General features: G+C 35.8%; 1 protein-coding gene across 1 annotated transcript in view; it reads right to left on the bottom strand.

Moving 5' to 3' along the window:
- The window catches only part of LOC150098971 (uncharacterized), a 115792-nt gene that overhangs the window by 86206 nt on the left and 11449 nt on the right, over window positions 1-18137 (bottom strand). The gene's annotated exons all lie outside the window — the stretch shown is intronic.

Genomic DNA, 18137 nt, shown 5'->3' with positions numbered 1-18137 from the left:
TCCACATCCAGGAACAAGGAATGACTAACATAAATGATTGTCCAAGCTGCTGGAATTTTGATTTAAAAAAAGACTTCATTGCAAAGTGTAACTGGCTAAATTATTGACATAAGTGACTGGGATATGTATTACGTAAACAAATAAATCCTTGGAGCAGAAAAGATGATGGGCATGAAGAGTGCTAAGGAATGGGCAGACAATGAAATTACCAATTTTGGCCAGATATAGACAACAGCTACTGTGTTTAAGAAAGAAAATTTTCTATCATAAGAAAACAATAAGGCATAAAACTGCTATGAAACTGAGAAAGTCCTTTGAAAATGTGTTTAAAAAGTTTATCTTGTGAAAAATTAATAACAGAAAAAAAATTTTTTTGCACCATATATAAATAAGATGGCCATAGAAAATCAGTCCTTTCATCATTTTGAATCAGAGATAAACATATGAGAATTAAATGGGATTGATGCGAGTCATATTCTTCATTCAAACTAATGCCTACATTAACATCCTGAACCACATTAGTCGTGAAAAGAGAAAAAAAATTGGACAATAAAAATCATTATGTCGAAAATAAATTTTCATTGATTGATTGATAAACTGACCATGCTAAGTAACAAATCCAATTTAAATATGTATATTCAAACTACAATGGTACCTTGGTTTGTGAGAATAATTCGATCCGGAAATGTACTTGTAATCCAAAGCACTCATATATAAAAGCGAATTTCCCCATAAAAAATAACAGAAACTCAGATGATTCATTCCAAAACTCAAAAATATTCATATAAAAATGATTAATACAAAATACATTTCATACCATTTTATATTTTTATTATTTAAATGTAACATACATAAAGTAATTGAATTTATTAATTACATTACAATTACATATTACAGTAATTGTATTGGGTAGGAAGACTTTCATTGTCACTAATGGAATCACTGCTATCTGTTGACTCTTTTTCTTTTTGTGTGACTTTAACAAGAAACCTATCCAATGGCACTTGCTTTTGCCTCTTTTTGAGGATTTCACGGAAATATGACATTGCATTGTCGTTAAACAGATTCATCGCTCGCACTGCCACAGCCTTACTCGGGTGGTGCTTTTCTACAAAATTTTGCACTGTTTCCCACATTTACACACCTCCCTAATCTCATTTGAAGAGAGGGATGTCTCCATCTTTTTCTCCTCCTCCTCAGACGAGATCTCCTCCATAACCTCTTGCTGTTGCTCACGATGCAGATCCATCAGTTCGTCGGTGGTAAACTCCTGGCCATGTTCCTCCACCAGCTCTTAAATGTTGTCCTCATTCACCTCCAGTCCAATGGTCTTCCCCAAGGACACAATTTCATCAACAACTGGCAGCTCCTGTTCATGAGCAAACCCCTCGATGCTATCAGACCATAGTTTTCTCCAAGCAGAATTAAGGGTTCTCTTGATGACCCCCCATCCCAGGCTTTATCGATGATCTTGACGCAGTTTACAATGTGGAAATGATTTATCCAAAACTCTCGAAGGGTAAGGTTAGTTCCTTTGGTCACCTCGAAGCATCGCTGAAATAGTGCCTTGTGTAAAGCTTTTTAAAGTTCAAAATGACCTGCTGATCCATGGGCTGGAGTAATGGAGCAGTGTTGGGAGGAAGGAACTTGACCTTAATGAACTTGAATTCTTCCAGTAAGTCATCCTCAAGGCCTGGAGGATGAGCAGGAGCATCATCCATAACCAGCAAGACTTTGAGTAGCAATTTTTTTTCTAAAAGGTATTTCTTCACTGTAGGACCGAAGACCTCATTAATCCACTCAACGAACAAGATACGAGTGACCCAAGCATTGCTGTTGGACCTCCACATAGCGTTTAACTGGCTCTTCTGCACCTTGCATTTCTTGAAGGCTCATGGATTCTCAGAATGATACACGAGTAGGTGCTTGACTTTTAAATCACCACTTCCATTAGCACACAGCAAGAGGGTGAGATGGTCTTTCATGGGCTTGTGGCCGAGCATTGTATTCTCTTCTGCTGTAATGTAGGTCCTCTTTGGCATCTTTTTCCAAAAGCCCCGTCTTATCACAATTAAAAACTTGCTGCAGCAGGTAACACTCAGAAACCATGAGCTTCTGGAACTCGGCAACAAACGCCTCAGCTACCTTTGCATCCAAACTTGCAGCCTCTCCGTGCCTCACAACACAATGGATGCAACTTCTCCTCTTAAAGTTATCAAACCATTCCCTGTTCGCCTTGAAGCCTTCTTCATTTTCTGCAGACATACAAGGCCTTTGCCTTCTCGCAGATCAAGTTCTCGGTCACAGTATCACCTGCTAGTTGCTTTTCGTTTATCCACACCAAAAGCAACTTTTCTACATCTTCCAGAATATGTGGCCATTGCTTTGATACGCTCGTGACTCCTTTTGTTACATCTAGCCCCTTAGTTCTTCTTTCTTTTTTAATACTGTGCAAATCGTTGACGTAGACTTCTTATAAAATCTTGCAATGGTGGCCACTTGCATACCCTGTTAGTGCTTCCCGATGATTTCCTTCTTAACTTCCACCGTAATCATCTCCTTCTTCTTACCGCCTTCCTTTTCTTCATTTGGGCCATTGTCGTAGTACAGTTAATAAAGAACAGTCACTACATTTGGACACAATAAAAAAATGCTTTACGCACACACACGTAGTCACAATGCTAGCACGAATGTTGACTATACGAATGAGGTATGCCAACTGAGACCGAGCATGCGAGACGATTACCCACAATCCCAAGCGGTTTGTGATCACAAGCTCGGCAGACAAAGCATATAGGTAATACTCGTATTGCAAGACCTCGTTCGTTTATCAAGTTAAAGTTTATTAAAAATTTTTGTTCATCTTGCAAAATACTCGCAGACCAAGTTACTCGCAATCCAAGGTACCACTGTATTTGTATACTGGATAGTAAATTGAACTCAGCTGTAAATTTGTTTTTCGACTTCATCATCATCATCAGCAAATTCCTGCCATGTACCCTCAAGGGGATGTACAGGATATGATAGTACTACATGAAAAATTTACATCATTACTAACTTCCTATCTACAATTTTCCTCCAAATCAGTCTGTTACTTGTCAAGACTCCAACATTACCAGATCTTATATTTCTATCGTCTAATGCACTTTGTACCGTATCAATCCACCTATATCTTGGTCTTCCTCTGGGTCGTTTTCCTGCCAACTTGGCAGAGAACACTTGTTTTGCTAATCTTTCCTCGCCCATTCTGTTTAAGTGATCATACCACCTGAGATTAGCTCTGCTAATGCATTCCTGGATGCTGACAATATCAAGTTCTTTCCTAACATTCTCGTTTTTAATATGATATTGCCATTGATGCCATCTATTCATGCCTCTAATCTTTCTCAGAACTCTCATATCTGCGGTCTCTAGTCTTTGGTCAAGTGTTTTACTTCTCACCTAGCTCTCAGATCCATAAGTTAAAACTGGTTTGAACACTGTCTTGTATACAGCTAATTTAGTGTTCCGACTAATTTCTCTCTTATTCCATATGAATTTATTCAATTGACTTCCTACCATACCAGCTTTGTTGATTCTGTTGTCTATTTCCATATTTAATTTACCATCTTCACTAAAAATCGTGCCTAAGTAGCTAAAATGTTTTACTTGTTCCACAGGTTCTCCATTCACAACACAGTTGACATTTTCAATAATTCTGCCTATTTTCATTGTCTTTGTCTTTTTATTGCTGACCTTCATACCATATCTATTACAACAGTTATTCAATTTAGTCAGAGAATCTTGCAGAATTGTAGCAGATTTATTTAGAAGTATAACATCGTTCGCATAAAGCAAAGAGCTGTCATTAACATCTCCAATTTTGATATCATGTTTAATACCACTTTCCTTCATAATGTGATCCATATAGAAAATGAATAACAGAGAGGATAATGTACATCCTTGTCTCACACTAGATTTAACATTAAACCATCTCCCTGTACTTCCTTCAATTCTAACTGCTGACTTACAACTCAAATAAAGACTAAGTATTGCTTGATATAATGCCCCATTGACACCATATAACTGTAGCGTATTGAATAGCTTCTCTCTTGGCACCTTGTCATATGCCTTTTCCAAATCGACAAAACTTAAATACAGATCTTTGTTATATCCCCATGATTTCTCCATTATTTGTCGTAAAGTAAAGATCTGATCCTGACAGCCTCTATTTGACCTGAATCCAGCTTGTTCTTCACCAAGCTTTTCTTCCACAATTCTTCTCAACCGTTTCTCAAGTATACTTGCATATATCTTACCAGGAACACTCAATAGGGATATACCTCTGTAGTTCTCACATTCAGTTTTATTTCCCTTTTTTATATATAGGTACTATGAGAGCTCTACTCCAATCATTGGGAATTCGTCCCTCTGTCCAGGCATTCTGAACTATGCAGTGCAGCCACTGCAGGACTTTTATACCACCATACTTCAGCATTTCTAGTTGAATATCATCTACTCCTGATGCCTTTCCACATTTCAAGCCTTTGATGGCTTTTTCTACTTCAAGTATGGATATGTGTTCCTGACTGCAAGCCTAGTCAGTGTTTTTTTTTTTTTATCACTGTGCTGTCATCACTGCTCGTTTCATTTAGCAAATTTTCAAAGTAATTACTCCATACTTCAAGGATATCTTTTTCTCCCGTTTTCATTTCACTTTTATCATCTCTAACTCCTTTTACTATTTATTTATATATTTATTTTCTTTGTTCTTGCCAAAGTCCTCCCATGACTTTATTTAGCTAGTTTTACACACTGGTTAGCTTTCTTACATTTGTCTCTGTATTCTCTAAGAGCACAAGCTGACTTATTTGCCAGGAACTTTTGATATGCTTTCTTCTTTTCCTTCACTGCCTCTTTAACTTCCTGTGTCCACCATGGAGTTCTAATTTTTCTATCCTTGCAGACAACTTCACCACATGCCTCTCTAGCTGAATCAATCAGGGTTTTCTTCAAGGCTTGCCACTGAATCTCCAAGATTCAGTTCCTGTTCTCAAACTCTTTCATTTTTCCTTCAATAATCTTTGTGTATTTCAGTCTACAGTTCACATCTGAGAGCTGCTCAACTTTTATTCACTTACATGTCATTCTTTTCAATATGAAATTCAATTTTATCCTGCTCAAGACTAAATAGTGATCACTTCCAATTTCAAATCCTCTGTACACTCTGGTGTCCTGCACCAGGGAGAAAACATCACTATCAACAATAACATAGTCAATGAGACTTTTCTTATTCCTTGCCTCTTCTCTCCATGTGAATTTGTGCAGATTTTTATGTTGGAACATGGTGTTAGTAATAACCACTCCATGTCCTGAGCAGAAATCCAACAGGTATTTGCCATTATTATTAGCTTTGCCCTTTTCTCCAAATTTTCCCAAAACATTTTTGTATGTCTAACAATCACTTCCAACTCTGCTATTTAGATCCCCAACAAGGACCCACTTTTCCTTTTTTTTTCAAATTTTTTCATTGTGTCAGTAGTTTTCTCTAGAGCCTCAAAAAATTCCTTCACTTCTACCTTAGTAGAACCTTCTGTGGGACCATAGGCACAAATAAATCGCATTGTCCAGTTCCCCATTCTGATATTTGCCCAAATCACTCTACTTGACACTGGCTGCCATTCAAGAGGATCAGCCTCATATTTTGTGTTGAATACTATGGCTACTCCTTCTTTTCCTTGATTGTCATTGCCTGAATATAACATTTTGTATTTATTGCTCAGAAAGATCTCACCAGTTTTTGTCTTTTTTTGTTTCAGTCACCCCTATTATGTCGATCTGGTACTTATCTAATTCCACAGCTAGCTCCATTTCTTTGCCATTCAGGCTTCTTATGTTGATAGTACTGATCTTTAACTCTGGTGATGTTGAGTTGGGGTTTATTTTCAGATTTGTTCCAGTAGCTGACTTTTCGCTGTTTGCCTTGGTTCCCTGGCAAAAACAATGGGGGCCTTGTTTAACTGGTCGACGAACCATGCGGCATGAAATTTTGTCATGTTGTACCATCATTTTGTATTTTGGTTTAACCAATAGGAATACAATTTAGTCGGCTAAATCCCAAATTGCCAGCCCATCCTCATTCGTTCAGTATCCAAGTAGATACCCAACAGGGTGCATCACGAGAAGGTGAGGAATGGACATTAGGTCAGAAGCCCAGGTCGGTTCTCCGCATTTCTTTAAAGGCTATGTGGAAGTCTCCTCTCAGTTATACAGCTTTGGCCCTTAAGCACTCCTTTGGACTTGATTGAACTGGAAATTGTTACTGCAAAAGGGATATATGATTCTTTCCTTAATTGTCTTCAGTTGTATGGTATGATGGAAAACTATTTAAAATCTCACTGATTTGTAAAAATGGAGTTACCAAACCAATGAAAGAAAAATTCCCTTCACAAATTTTATGGCACTGTGCTAATTTCTGATTAGAACTATCACTTGGGGATACTGTAAAATCCATGGCAGGTATATAAAACATTTATTGATAAATTGTCATGTATAGCATGTCGCCAAAAATTATCAGAGAATTGAAAGAGTGCAAAAACGTGTTGGATACTGAACTATTAACTATTTGATTTGATTGTCTACAGACGTTTAGAAACAGCCATGTCCATTGCTGATATGCTTCTATGTATGTAGCATATAGCTTCATACATATGTATGTCAATTCATGGCTGCTTAGGAAACGTCATTAGCCATTCTACAGTCAATGACTTCTTTTCCAAGTCTGCATATTGTGCTGGATGAAAACTTAAAAAAAAAAAAACAATTGGAGTTTTTATAGAAATTAGCATATAGATTTTACTTATTTTTATATACTAGTACAATAAATTTATGCTTAATAAACTGTGTGTCCAAAAACATTATCAAACTATGAAATAATAATATCAGTTTCTTTTATTTTAAAATATAATTTTTTTTGTTTTCTTTTCATATTGTTTTAATTTTCAATTTTTCCTGCTAGAAAAGAATGAGTACCATGAGCTATTTTTTTTTTACAGTAAAACAAAATAAAATAATCAACTGGAATATATGAAGCTAGAGTAATTCTTCAAAACTGATGCTTTATTTGGATGATTCATTATAGGAGGCACTAGGTCATCCAAGAACAAATTCTTCAGATTCAAGAAAATGCACGCGCGCGCGCGCACACACACACACACACACACACACACACACACACACACACACACACACACACACACACACACACACACACACAGAGAGATTAGTCATGAATTATGTACTGGTTGTTTCTCTTTCCCTGAAACATGCCTATAAACAAAGATTTGTACAAATAAAGAACAGGTATCAAGAAATATATAAAAATATGCAGAAAGATTGTATGCTTGCCTACTGATAAGTGGTAATCAATGTGACAACTTTTTGTCCCATAAATTAAAATTAATACAATTTTATTTGTAACTACCATAAATAAAATTAAATCTGTAACAAAAATTTGCATCTAATGTGTGAGAAAAAATTGCCATAAAAATACAACACTTTTAAAGTTAACTGTATAGTATGATAAAAATACATGCACACACGCGCGCATGTGTGCGCGTATTTACTTTACCAGTTACTTGCACACATGCATGCAAGTAACTGGTAAATTTTAAAAAAATGCATTTTGTAAAATGCATTTTTACAAAAATGTAAAATTTTCATTAGAATTTCAAATTGTGCATGAATGCAAAGCATTATTTTAATTTATTTAAGATAAGGGCTATTACATCCCATACTATATTCGGCATGAAACTCTTTGAGTTTCTTATTCGGCTATGAAACAATATGGGATGTAATATCCCTTATCTTAAATAAGTTTATATGTCGCCAAATTGAAGCCTTTGGCTCTTCATATAATTAAACATTATTTTAATTTTTTTTGGTGTATAAAATGATTTATGTATTTACATTACAGAAAACATTCCTTTAAACTATGCAAAATAAGACTATGAAAGTCCCCACCACACTATACATCAAATGTTGAATGTAAAAGAAGGTGGATAATGAAAAATGTGTTGATGCAGGCAGTGTTCTAAATCCCCTCACCCATATATGGTACTCTACATATAGTATGTTAACACGATTAGTCCTCGACTTAAGACAGGGTCCCATTCCAACAATATTGTCATAAGTCGAAAATGTCATGGAGGTGGAAATCATTATAATCATAAGAATAATTAATACATTAATAATTAACATGCCTGAATGATAAAATGAGTAGATCTGTGTTGTTATTTTTTTAACTGATTTTACTCTTTGTTTATAGTGAAATAATATAATGTACAAATTATAACAAAATTATTGTATATAGAACTGTACTGTGAGTCTATGCATTTGCAGTAAAATAATCAACTGGAACACATGAAGCTAGAATTCTTCAAAACTGCTGCTTTATTTGGATGATTCATTATAGGAGGCAAAAGGGGCTAGGGTCATCAAGAACAAATTCTTCAAATTCAAGAATTGCAATGAAGTATTCGAGGATAGTTCACCATATAAAAAACTTGAAGGAGGTCTACATTCATCTTTAGGAGATGAGGTGATAACAGAAGCGGGCTTCTTTAAAAATTTGTACATTACATACAAGTCAGTATGCACTACCCTTTCTTTTCTGCATGCATTTTTCTATAACAAGTAATTGTAGCTTGCATCATCCTGACTACTCTGCTAAATCTCTTTGTGTTGGGGAGAAATTGAGCAGAGTAGTCAGGATGATTAATATATTTCCTATATTAATCGTCTGCTAGCCTGGTTGGTTGAGTGGTTAATGTATCCATTCTCCAGCCAAGAGGCTGCAGATTCGAATCCCGCCTAGGGAATGGATGTTTGTGATTGTCTTTCACCTTCATACCATCATTCAGACAAATATGTATACATTCTCCCAGGATGGAATAGGTCACCACTGGAGAAGTAGACCACCTCCTGCAATGGGAGAGGCATTCATTCATTAATCATTCTGATTAATATAGAAATTAATCCTATAACAATATTATAGGATTTCCTATAACAACAGCTTTATTAACAGAGGCAAATGATTGTACCAATTTTTTTAGTGTGAAGTTTTTTTTTCAGAGTTCAGCTTCTTCTTGGTTCCCTACTTTTTATTTTCACTTTTCTAAATTATCCAAATATTGATTGGGTACCAGAGAAAATTCATGATAAGAATGAAGGAGAATTTACTGAGTTGTTGTGTGACTCTTTCTCAAGCAGCACTGTGAAAGAAGAAACTTTAGGACAAAGAGTGTTAAGATTTGATCATAGAATCAGAAGGAGTCTCAGATAAGGATGTGACTATTTTGCAATCAGTTGTGGCAATAATTATGTCCTACTGACCTGAAAAGCAGCTAACTATTTGAATGTTCCAATCAGGACAGGTTATATGATGAATTACACATTTGAAAATTATGACCAACTCAGGTGAATACTATCTTTGGTTCCATGGTATCAGTTGTTGAGTGTGAAAGATATCATGGGAAACTTTGAAAATATGCTTAAAATTGATGCAGTATCTGAACATGTTCCTAGAACTCGAAGAACAATTAGAATGAAAGTGAAATGAATATGCAATCTCTTAAACAAGAGATCCAAGAAGAAGATGAGATGGAAGGAATGTTGTGAGAATAAGACTGAGAGAAGTTTGAAATGTATAAAGCTGAGGCCTAAAAAGTGTTTAGTATTGTATAGAAAGCTAAACAGAGTTAAAAAAATTGGCTGCGCAGGCAAGGCAACCCAAAAGAATTTTATCATTATGCTGTAAGTGAAAAAAAGCATGACTGTGGAGGAGCAACTTTACTGAATGCTGATGGTATCTTAGTATCAAAAGCAGATGAGGTGGTTCAAATAATGAGTACTCACTTCAACCTTCAACTATTACACTGAATGAAGAGAGTGAGAGAGAAATGTGCATGAGAAGGAGCTTCTAGAGCTATTGTATAACCTGGATAAGAATTTTGCAATTGGGTTAGATGGAATATCAGCACATGTGATAAAGGAATGTTCATCCAAATTGGCTAGGCCCTTGACATGGTTGTAAAATGCGAGTCTTAGCTAAGGAAAGATCCCACAGGAATGGAAAGAATGTATGATAATTCCAATGCAGAAGAGTGGTGCAAAGACACTGATGTGTCTAACTATTGGCATCCCTGGAGTAATTGTAACGCTTTTCAGGAAGTTGGTCAACTCGCATACAGAAATGAGTGGGCAATCAAAATATATTTTGCAAGGAACAGCATGAGTTTACTAAAGGGAGGTCATGAGCAATTTGTTCATATTTTATAATAATGTTACAGCTCAGTTGGATAAAGGGAATGGATACACTATGATACTGTTGAACTTTGCTAAGGCATTTGATAGGATGCCACACGTAACTGGTAAATTTACCAGTTACATGTGGTAGGGTTGTTGCATAAACTAGAGAATAGGGGATTGGAATATAAGCTATTGGCTTGGATAAATGGGTGACTGATGGACAGGTATCATAATGTGGTGTATGGGAGATGTAAATTAGCCAGATTTAAGGTGACAGTGGTGCACCTCAAGGATCAGTCCTAAGATTTTTATTGTTTGATCTATACATTAATGATATTGGAGAGGGGCAGACAGGAGATCTTTAGTTATTTGCTGATGATGCAAAGATAGGCAGGGCAATCAGAGATGCTACTGATATATAGCATTTATAAGGTGATTTGAAAAGGATGGAAGTTTGCCAAATGATAATGCCTGTCAACTCAATGTTAGTAAGTGTAAAGTTATGCACTTTGGCATGATGCAATAACCAGCAGGATATTATATGGGTGGGATTATGCCTGGAATATGCTTGATGAGGCTAGAGATCTTGGAGTTATGGTGGATAGATAGTTCAAGCTCAAAGGTCACATAACAAAAATTGCAAACAACTCAGAAGATAACTGCTATGTTGAAACAAACATTGAAATGTAACAACATAGAGATCATTTTGCTTCTTTACAAGGCTTTGATACAACTGCAGATTTGGTCTCCTTAGTTCCAAAGGGATGAAGCTGTGGAAAGTCTGCAAAGAAGAATTCTAAAGGTGATATCAGGATCATGGAATGTAGAATATGAGGATAGATTGAGTGTATGCAGACTACAGACATATAGATAGAAGGAAGAAGGGGTAATATAATAAATCTATAAACTTTTGAAAGGAAATTATAGGATATTATATGATAAAATATTTCATTGTATAGAAGGTGGGGAGAGGGCAAGAGGCATCCAATAAGTGTGTGCAGTTAAGAAAGGGTAAAAGCTAGATTTTGTTCTCATAGAGTCATGAGCGAGGGAACAATTTGCCTGTTGAATTAGTTAGTGCATCTAACATGAAAGACTTTAAGGTATGAGAGCTAGTGTAAGTGATGTATGGCCTCCCTCGATGAGTCCTAGACTCTCTGGAGGTCTAATAATAATAACGCTGAAACATTTTGTGCTTCCATATCTTATCAACATCATCAAATTCCTGACATATACTCTCAAGGGGTGTACAGAATAGTATCATAGTAATACATGAAGAACTTACATCATTACTAACGTCCAATCAACAATTTTCCTCCAAATCAATCTTGTTATCTCTCAAGAATTCAACTTTATCAGATCTTATAATTCGGTCTTCTAAGGCACTTTTTACTATATCAATCGACCTATATCTTGGTCTTTCTCTGGGTCTTTTAACTGTCAACCTGGCAGAGAACACTTGTTTTGCTAATTTTTCCTCTGCCATTCTGTTTACGTGACCATACCACCTGAGATTAGTTCTGCTAATACATTCCTGGATGCTAGAAAATATCAAGTTCTTTCCTAATATCATTTCTGAGCTTTTCAACATCCTCCAGAATATCTTGCTACCTTCCTGATATTTATTTTCTAAGTTCTTGCCAAAGAACATGACATTTGTTGAGCTAGTTTTGGAGTGTTTAGCTTTCTTACATGTGTCTCTGTATTCTCTAAGAGCAGAAGCTGACTTATTCACAAGGAACTTTTGATATGCTTTCTTCTTTCTCTTCCCTGTCTCTTTAACTTCCTGTGTCCACCATGAAGTTCTGATTTTTCTCTCCTTGCAGACAACCTCACCACATGCCTCTCTGGATAAATCAATCAGTGTTTTCTTTAGGGCTTGCCACCTGGTTGGCTAGGTGGTTAGCATATCTGTTCTACAGCCAAAAGGTTGAGGGTTAGAATCAAAGCATGGGCATGGATATTTGTGATTGTGAAAATACTAGTGGCGGTGGTGTAGTTGCGGTTCATTGAAGTTGGTGGATTGAGTAGAATAGACAGAGTTGTTCTAATCTTTGGTCAAGTGTTTTATTTCTACCCAGCTCTCAGATCCATAAATTAAAATTGGTTTAAACACTACCTTGTATATAGCTAATTTAGTGTTTTGCCTAATTTCTTTCTTATTCCATATAAATTTATTCAGTTGACTTCCTACCATACCAGCTTTGTTGATTCTGCTGTCTATTTATATATTTAATTTATCATCTTCACTAAAAATTGTGCATAAGTAGTTGAAATGTTTTACTTGTTCTATAGGTTCTCCATTCAAGATGCAGTTGATATTTTCAATGTTTCTGCCTGTTTTCATTGTCTTTGCCTTGTTATTTCTGATTTTCATACCAAATTTATTACAACAGTTATTCAATTTAGTCAGAGAATCTTGCAGACTTGTAGTGGATTTATTTAAAAGTATAACATCATCTGCATAAAACAAAGAGCTGAGATTAACATCTCCAGTTTTGATATCAGGTTTAATACCACTTTCCTTCATAATGTGATCCATATAGATAATGAATAACACAGAGAATAATGTAATCCTCGTCTGACACCAGATTTAATATTAAACCATCATCCTTTACTTCCTTCAATTCTAACTGCTGACTTACAACTCAAATAAAGACTAAGTATTTCTTGATATAATGCTCCAGTGACACCATATAACTGTAGCATGCTGAATGGCTTTTACATCATTATTATTACATCACACCTCCAGGGAATCCAAAGACTCATCGAGGTAGGGCATCTACTCTACAACTCTTCGTCTCACTACTCCACCAACTTCATCACTACTCACTACTTCATCATCTAACACCAACGCCATCTACCACCACTAGTACTTTCATAGACAATCACAAACATCCATGCCCACAGCAGGATTCGAACCCGCAGCCTTTTGGCTGGAGAGCGGATAAGCTAACCACTCAGTCAAACAGGCCTTTTCTCTTGGCATCTCGTCAATTGCCTCTTGCAGGTCTACAAGTTTCTATTTGGTCTGAATCCAGCTTGTTCATCACCTAGCTTCCTGTACACAATCCATCTCAACAGTTTCTCAAGTATACTTGCATAAATCTTACCAGGAATACTCAGTAGGGAAATACCTCTATAATTCTCACATTTTTTATTTCCTTTTTTATATATGGGTACTATGCCAGCTCTACTCCAATCATCTGGAATTTGTATCTGTGTCCAGACCATCTGAACTATGCAGTATAGCCACTGCAAGATTTTTATAGCAACATACTTCAGCATTTCTGGTTGAATATCATTTACTCCCACTGTCTTTCCATATTTCATGCTTTTGATGGATTTTTCTACTTCAAGTATGGATACGTATTCCTAATTACATGCCTACTGAGTGTTTTTTTTACCACAGTGCTGTCATGCTTGTTTCGTTTAGAAATTTTTTGAAGTAATTACTCCATACATCAAGGATATCTTTTCCTCCGGTTTTCATTCCACCTTTATCATCTCTAATTCATTTTACAGCACTCTTTCATTCATTTCTGAGCTTTTTCAACAGCCTCCAGAATAATTTGCCACATTCCTTCCTGATAATTATTTTTTATGTTCTTGCTAAAGTCTTCCCATTACTTGTTTAGCTAGTTTTACACATTCTTTAGTTTTTTACATTTGTCTCTGTATTCTCTAAGAGCACAAGCTGACTTATTTGCCAAGAATTTTTGATATGGTTAGTTCTTTTCCTTTACTGCCTCTTTAACTTCCTGAGTTCACCATGGAGGTCTGATTTTTCTATCCTTGCAGGCAACCTCACCACATGCCTCTCTGGCTGAATCAATCAGTGTTTTCTTCAGGGCTTGCCACTGAATCTCCAAGGTTTGGTTCCTGTTCTCAAACTCTTTCATTTTTTCTTCAATAATCTTTGTGTATTTTAGTCTACAGTTCACATATGAGAGCTGCTCAACTTTTATTCGCTTTAAAACTTTCTTATATGTTCTTCTTTTCAGTATAAAATTCAATTTTATCCTGCTCAAGACATCCAATTTTAAATCCTCTGTGCACTATAGTGTCCTGCACCAGTGAGAAAACATCACTATCAACAATAAGATAGTCAATTATATTTAAGACTTTTCTTACCTTGCCTCTTCTCTCCATGTGAATTTATGCACATTTTTATGTTGGAACATTGTGTTGATAACAGTCCATATCCTGAGCAGAAATCCAACAGGTATTTGCCATTATTATTTGCATTGCTCTTTTCCAAAGAACAATGCAAATCTTCTCCAAATTTTCCAAAAACATTTCTGTATGTCTGACAATCATTTCCTACTCTGCTATTTAGATCCCCAACAAAGACCAACTTTTCCTTTTTTCATTGTGTCAGATGCTTTCTCTAAAGCCTCAAAAAATTCCTTCTGTGGAACCATAGGAACAAATAAGTGTCATTGTCCAGTTTCCCATTCTAATATTTGCCCACATCACTCTACTTGATATCTCCTTTCAGTCATCCCTATTATGTTGTTCTGGTACTTATCCAATTCCTCAGCCAGATCCATTTCTTTGCCATTCAGGCTTCTTATGTTGATAGTACCGATCTTCAACCCCAATATCACCAGAGTTGGGGGTTGGGATATGGTTCAGGATTTGTTCCAGTAGCTAATTTTTCACTGTTTACCCTGGTTCCCTGGCAAAAACAACAGCAGCCATGTTTAATCAGGCAATGTCCCAGCCAGCATGAAATTTTGTCATGTTGTACCACCATTTTATTTGTGGTTTAAGCCAATAACAACACAATTTGGTTGGCTAAATCTCAAATTGCCAGCCCTTCCTCATTCATTCAGTATTCTGGTAGATATCTAACAGGGTGCACCACGAGAAGGTGAGGATTGGACATTAAGTCGAAAGCCCTGGTCAGTTCGCTGCATTCCTTTAAAGGCTATATGGAGGTTTTCTTTCAGTTATACAGCTTTGATCCCCTTACATCCAGATGTATGGGATATGAAAACAATATGCAGTAAAGATAAAGCAGGAAATACAGTATCCAAACCATCCTATATCCGAGAGAAATATATATAAAACAGAAGGACTGAAATCAAAAATATTATTACTCATAGTGCAGAAGATATCCTTACATTCACAACCAACAGAAAGAAAAACAAATGGTTCAATAATGTATGTAAAGATGCTATAAAGAAACGTAATAAGCCGAGGTTAAAATGGCTATAGGACCAATCACCAAAAATAGTGAGAATTATGGGTCCTATATAAATTTAACTAGTAAAATATTTTGTGGAGAGAAAAAGGCTGGCTGACAAAAAATTAATTGAAGTGAAAATAATACAAATAACTCAAAGTTCTTCAGATGCAGCAGGACACTTAAAAGAAAATATAAACCACAAACTCGAATACTGAGGAGAGTTAATTACCCAAGAAAAGAAACTGTTGAGGAATTCAGACAATATTTTGAGGGACTACTAAATAAGATATTAAAATAAGTTGATAAATAAGTTAATAAATCACTCCCGCCAGGTGAAAGAAAACCTTACATCAGCGGTACAATGTTTAGGAGAAAATACTGAAGAAACCACAATTTAGAAGCCAACTCTAACTGACGTTGAGAAAATTAGTAAAGTGCTAAAAATAATAAAGTAGCCAGTGAAAATAAATTATATCAGAACTTCTAAGATTTGGAGGAACATCTTTAATGACTGAGATTTATTAACTCATCAAGCTGATGTGGCAAAAAGAAGAAATTTCAGTTGACTGAAATACAGTAATACTGTGCCATATTTTTAAAAAAAGAGTCCCTATGATAACTATTAACTATAGAGGTATTTCTCTCTCTTGGACACTTGCCAGAAAATACTGTCTGCACTGATCTGGAAAAGAATTAATGTATATGCTTCAAACATTATAGGAGAATATCAGTGTAGCTTCTGCAAGGGAAAGTCAATGATAGATCATATTTTCACTCTCAACAACTGCTAGAAAAACATGAATTTGAGAATTACATTTAATATTTGTGGACTATAAAGGTATAGGTTTTCCAGGAACATTCGTCAAGTTCTAAAATAAAATCTAAACTATGCGGGCCTGGTTGGCCGAGTGGTTAGTGTATCTGCTCTCCAGCCTAAAGGCTACAGGTTCGAATCCTGATGTGGGCATGGATGTTTGTGATTGTCCATGAAAATACTAGTGGTGGTGGTGGTGAGCAATAGATGGTGTTGGTATAGGTGATGCAGTTGGCTGTAGTTTGAATAGAATGAGTGGTGAAGACTGAGAGTTGTAGAATGGGTGCCCTTGCCCCTCCCTCAATGAATCTTTGGCCTCCTTGGAGGCATCACATAACATTATAATACTAAGGAGATGTTCTGTCACCAACCCAGTTCAATCTAACACTGGAAAATGTCATTAGAGACCTAAATAAACAATGCAGAATGGAAATAAATGGTAACAATATACTATTGGCTTATGACAATGACATTGTTATAGACATAAGCTGATATTGTGAGGATGTTATACACAATGCCTTGATCTAATTTAATCATGGCAAGTAAGAATGGGTCTTGTCATAAATGAGGAAAAGACTAAATATATGTGCATTTCAAGAACCTGTGAAGATCGATCCACCTTGGGTGTTGATAATTATATCTTTGAGCAAGTGGATAACTTGAACTATCTAGGAGTGAACATTAACAGCTACAATGATATGCATCAAGAGATAGAGGAGAGAATTGAGAAGGCCAATCATAGATATTTTGCAATTTTACGACTCCTAAGTCTAGTATATTATGAAGAAAATCCAAAGAAAAACTATTTAAGTTATCTATGATCAATATTAACCTATAGTTGTGAAAAATGGTCAATAACAAAGGGAGATAGAAAACTTATCACGTTTGAAAGAAAAGTACTTAGAAAAATTTGTGGGCAATCTTACAATCAAAATACTGGGCTGTATGAACAAAAACATAATGAGGAACTGTGAAACCTGTTTCAGAGACCCAACATCCTATCATTGATATAAGCAAGAGAATTGAGTGGTTTTTGGTCATGTTTGGAGAGTAGATGACCAGATAAATCAAACATGTACTTAGAAATAAAATTGACAAGGAAAGATCCACAGGAAAACCCCCAACAAGATGGATAGTTGTGGTAATGAAAGACTTAAGACAATGTAAGACTTGAGATAATTTACACCACATTTAGCTTATAACAGAGGCTGATGGCAAAATGCAGTGATGGTAGTATTAAACCTAAATGGTTTCATTAAGTTAAAGAAGAACATCCATGAGGTCTTCATTTGCAGTCTTTTTCCACAGCTTCCACTTACAGCTCTTTATTGTCAGCCTCCAAATTTTCAGTTAGCAGTACTATCTTGTCACCAGCCTCTTGTATGACTTTGTCATTACTGAATCCTGTGAATGCATGAGCATATATTTTCAGCAACTTTTTCCAAACACCATTTATATATTCTACTGTTACTCTACTCCATCTTTGTACACTGCAAGATATTACATTTCTTCTGAAAATCTGAGCGTTTTCTCACCCTTATTGGCAACAATAGCCTGAGCAAAAGCATTTCTTAAGTAATATGTCCTGAAAGCAGCAATAACACCCTGGTCTACAGATTAGAGGAATGAGATGATATTCAGTGAATGTGTTAATGATATAGCCGTTTTAAATATAAGTAGTCATATGTCGCATATATCTTAAGTCAAGGACAATGCATGTCACTTTGAAGTCATAACAAAGTCTGAAGATACCTCAGTAATGGCTAATGTGAATAGTTTCACTAGTTTTTCAGATACTTAACGCAAAAATTATGCAACTGTATTCTCTCTCTCTCATACTGT

This window comes from Typopeltis vanoorti, chromosome 15, assembly GCF_054136105.1.
Source record: "Typopeltis vanoorti isolate ZY-2024b chromosome 15, IOZ_Tvanoo_1.0, whole genome shotgun sequence".
NCBI classification, from domain to species: domain Eukaryota; kingdom Metazoa; phylum Arthropoda; class Arachnida; order Uropygi; family Thelyphonidae; genus Typopeltis; species Typopeltis vanoorti.
Note: the sequence above shows the minus strand (reverse complement) of the source record. Positions and strands in the feature narration are given on the sequence as shown.